Genomic DNA, 4,511 nt, shown 5'->3' with positions numbered 1-4,511 from the left:
ATATACACATAATTTATGGACGTATTCAAATAGTCCATTTGCTTTTTTTTTTTTTTTTTTTACCCGAAATTGGGTGGATTTGGATAATGAATGTACCCCTTGGACCTAGGTATTTATAGTTCGTCTAATTGCCGTTTCTTCTGTAGGTAACATTCTAATGACTTTAATCACACCTGAAGAAATCAGTTAGACGTACGATAAGCCATGGTTAATGAAATAATTAAGCTCAACTTAACTTGATTCAATTATAATGGGAGAACTCAGCGTTAACCCCCCCCCCTCTCTCTCTCTCTCTCTCTCTCTCTCTCTCTCTCTCTCTCTCTCTCTCTCTCTCTCTCTCTCTGAAAATTAATTCCTTTCCTGTTTAATAGCAGCTCTTCCTTTTGTCAAAATTCCTTTATATCTTACGTATTATTATTATTATTATTATTATATTATTATAATCATTATTATTATTAATATATTATTATTATTATAATTATTATTATTATTATTATTATTATTATTATTATTATTATTATTATTACAAGCTAAGCTATAACCCTAGTTGGAAAAGCCAGATGCTATAAGCCCAAGGGCTCCAGCGGGGGAAAATATCCCATTGAGGAAAGGAAATAAGTAAACCATAAGAAAAGTAATGATCAATTGAAATAAAATTTTAAAAACAATAACAACATTGAAATAAAAAAATCCTAATTGATGTAAATCAATGAAAATAAATGATTCAAAAGTGCTTTTGCAACAGCGTTCTACTCTGAAAGCCAGCACCCAAGCAAAAGTGATTTCGTGTTTACATCTATAAACCTTAAACATGGCCTTGTGTGCTGGCCGGCTTCGTCCGATCATTTGCAAACTTGTGGCTCATAAACTATTTGGCTGCGATGTTTATTGGCCTCAAGATGATGTAGTTTATCGGTGCTAAATGTTAATGAATGAATTCGGACAACTTCATCAGGAAGAGCCGTACACTTTCTGGGTACGTATACCCAGATACAAGGAAGCATTTGTTCATGTGTGTGTACATACACATTTGCAAAAAGCTAACGATGTTCCATGGCGTGGTTATAAGATTTGTTATTCTACACACACAACAACAACAAACAAACAAAAGTATTGTTAATTATTATTTGCATTTTTATTGGTTTGCTGTGAGCGATCAGACTAAAGTCCCCCACACTGCCCAGAGTTGTGGTGAAAGCTGATTAAACATCAGACATGAATAATGAGGCTTTTGTTCTGCAGTGGACTAGAAACGTCTGCATTTGTCGTGGTTGTTGTTGTTGTTGTGTGTGTGTGTATATATATATATATATATATATATATATATATATATACATACATATATATATATATATATATATATATATATATATATATATATATATATATATATATATATATATATATATATATGAACTTTCATCCGTTAGAAACATCAACAGCCTTATCATTGTTGAGTCTGTTGATGTCATTAATAGATGAAAGTCCATATTTATATACAGTGTATATATATATATATATATATATATATATATATATATATTATAAATGTGTGTGTGTATATATATATATATATATATATATATATATATATATATATAATAATACATATATATATATATATATATATATATATATTTATATATGTAAAGTCGTAAACAAATTCAATATTATCAACACTATCATGACTCCTTCCTGAGGACCCCATTGTCTTTAGCATTGAGTTTATACATCTAATATAATGAATAACGACTGATGCCCTCCTTGACAGAGAGGAGCCAGTCAGCCCATTCATCATTAAGAAGCAATGACAATGCAATTGAGCAAAGGGAAATTGAATTAATTGGGTTGTATGATGGCTTTACACGTGTTGTTGAATTGTTATTATAAGAGGGGTTATGAATTGGAGATTTCGCTGATGGGTGTTGTTATACCAAATAGGGGAAAAAATGCTTTTTGGGGGTCTCTCTCTCTCTCATCTCTCTCTCTCTCTCTCTCTCTCTCTCTCTCTCTCTCTCTCTCTCTTTTTACCTATATATCTAGTTCTCTCTCTTTCTCTGCTTATCTATCTAGTTCTCTCTCTCTCTCTCTCTCTCTCTCTCTCTCTCTCTCTCTCTCTCTCTCTCTCTCTCCCCGTTTAAGCTGATGCCGGCAGAGACTTCGTCTAACAAATCATAACAGCTTTCAAGAGATGGAATAGCCTTTTGAGAGAGAGAGAGAGAGAGAGAGAGAGAGAGAGAGAGAGAGAGTTTGTGCGATTATGTGTTGGAGTATGTCAATGTTGGAGAGAGAGAGAGAGAGAGAGAGAGAGAGAGAGAGAGAGAGAGGAGAGGAGAGAGAGAGAGATGCGATTTTGTGTTGGAGTTTGTAAATGTTGGAATGCGAGAGAGAGAGAGAGAGAGAGAGAGAGAGAGAGAGAGAGAGTATTTAACTCTCCCACCCATTCACGCACACAAGCCGTTGCCTGCGGCAAACTTCTTCAATTGCCGCTTCAACAATGAAATCTGGCCGCAGTCTGGCCCAGTCCAACAGGAAAGAATTCAATTCTCAGAGATGATTTTCCTCCTTGAAAGGAGAAACTACCGAAAAGGAGCAAATTTCCCCCCCTCGAAAAATATGTGAAAGAAAGAAATAGACTGGACCGAAAAGTCCGGAAGTTTTTACTCCAAAACTTCTTGTTGTTGGGGACACCATATTTACTCGGCCAAGTTGGTCGTGGTCGGAAGAAGTAAACACCATAAAACGTTTTATTGTTCGCTGTTATAATATTGATCAGTGGAGAGAAGTCAAGTTTACAGCTAAAGTTCTTGAAAGAGCGATTGAAGCTTTTCTTGTTCACTTCAAGAAATGCTTTTGCAATTTTATTTCTGTTGATATTGTTGAACACTTGCCATTTTATTCCTGTTGATAAGATAGAAATGCTTTTGCAATTTTTTTTCTGTTGATATTGTTGAACACTTATGCAATTTTATTTTTTGTTGATATTGTTGAACACGCAATTTTTTTTAATATTGTTGAACACTTGCAATTTTATTTTTTGTTGATATTGTTGAACACTTTTGCAATTTTACTTCTGTTGATATTGTTGAACACTTTTGCAATTTTATTCTTGTTGATAAGATAGAAATACCTTTTGCAATTTTATTCCTGTTGATATTGTTGAACACTTATGCAATTTTATTTCTGTTGATAAGATAGATATGCTTTTGCAATTTTATTTTTGTTGTTAAAATAGAAATGCTTTTGCAATTTTATTTTTGTTGATATTGTTGAACATTTTTGCAATTTTATTTTTGTTGATAAGATAGAAATGCTTTTGCAATTTTATTTTTGTTGATAAGATAGAAATGCTTTTTGCAATTTTATTTTTGTTGATATTGTTGAACATTTTTGCAATTTTATTTTTGTTGATAAGATAGAAATGCTTTTGCAATTTTATTTTTGTTGATAAGATAGAAAATGCTTTTGCAATTTTATTTTTGTTGATAAGATAGAAATGCTATTGCAATTTTATTTTTGTTGATAAGATAGAAATGCTTTTGCAATTTTATTTTTGTTGATAAGATAGAAATGCTTTTGCAATTTTATTTTTGTTGATGAGATAGAAATGCTTTTGCAATTTTATTTTTGTTGATAAGATAGAAATGCTTTTGCAATTTTATTTTTGTTGATGAGATAGAAATGCTTTTGCAATTTTATTTTTGTTGATAAGATAGAAATGCATTTGCAATTTTATTTTTTGTATAAGATAGAAATGCTTATGCAATTTTATTTTTGTTGATAAGATAGAAATGCTTTTGCAATTTTTTTAATTTTGATAAGATAGAAATGCTTATGCAATTTCATTTTTTTTATATTGTTGAACATTTTTGCAATTTTTATTTTTGTTGATAAGATAGAAATGCTTTTGCAATTTTATTTTTGTTGATAAGATAGAAATGCTTTTGCAATTTTATTTTTGTTGATAAGATAGAAATGCTTTTGCAATTTTATTTTTGTTGATAAGATAGAAATGCTTTTGCAGTTTTATATTTGTTAATATTGTTGAACACTTTTGCGATTTTATTTTTGTTGATATTGTTGAACATATTTGACATATATGAACCGCAAATAATCTCGTAAATGGGATTCGTTGATTAAAAATGTGATGTCAGTAACATGAAGAAAAAAAAGAAATTTTTTGATGGTATGATGGTCTCCGAAATCATATTTCCTATTTCCACCTTTATTATTATTATTATTATTATTATTATTATTATTATTATTATTATTATTATTATTATTATTATTACTTGCTAAGGTACAACCGTAGTTGGAAAAGGAGGATGCTATAAGCCCAGGGCCCCAATAGGGTAAATAGCAAATTGAGGAAAGGATATAAGGAAAAAAAAATAGAATATTTTAGGAACAGTAACAACATTAAAATAAATATTTCGTATATAAACTATAAAAACTTAATAAAACAAGAGGAAGAGAACTAAGATAGAATAGCGTGCCCGAGTGTACCCTCA

The sequence above is a fragment of the Palaemon carinicauda genome, chromosome 39 (assembly GCF_036898095.1).
Source record: "Palaemon carinicauda isolate YSFRI2023 chromosome 39, ASM3689809v2, whole genome shotgun sequence".
Classification (NCBI taxonomy): Eukaryota; Metazoa; Arthropoda; class Malacostraca; order Decapoda; family Palaemonidae; genus Palaemon; species Palaemon carinicauda.
The sequence above is the reverse complement of the archived record's forward strand: the minus strand, read 5'-3'. Positions refer to the sequence as shown.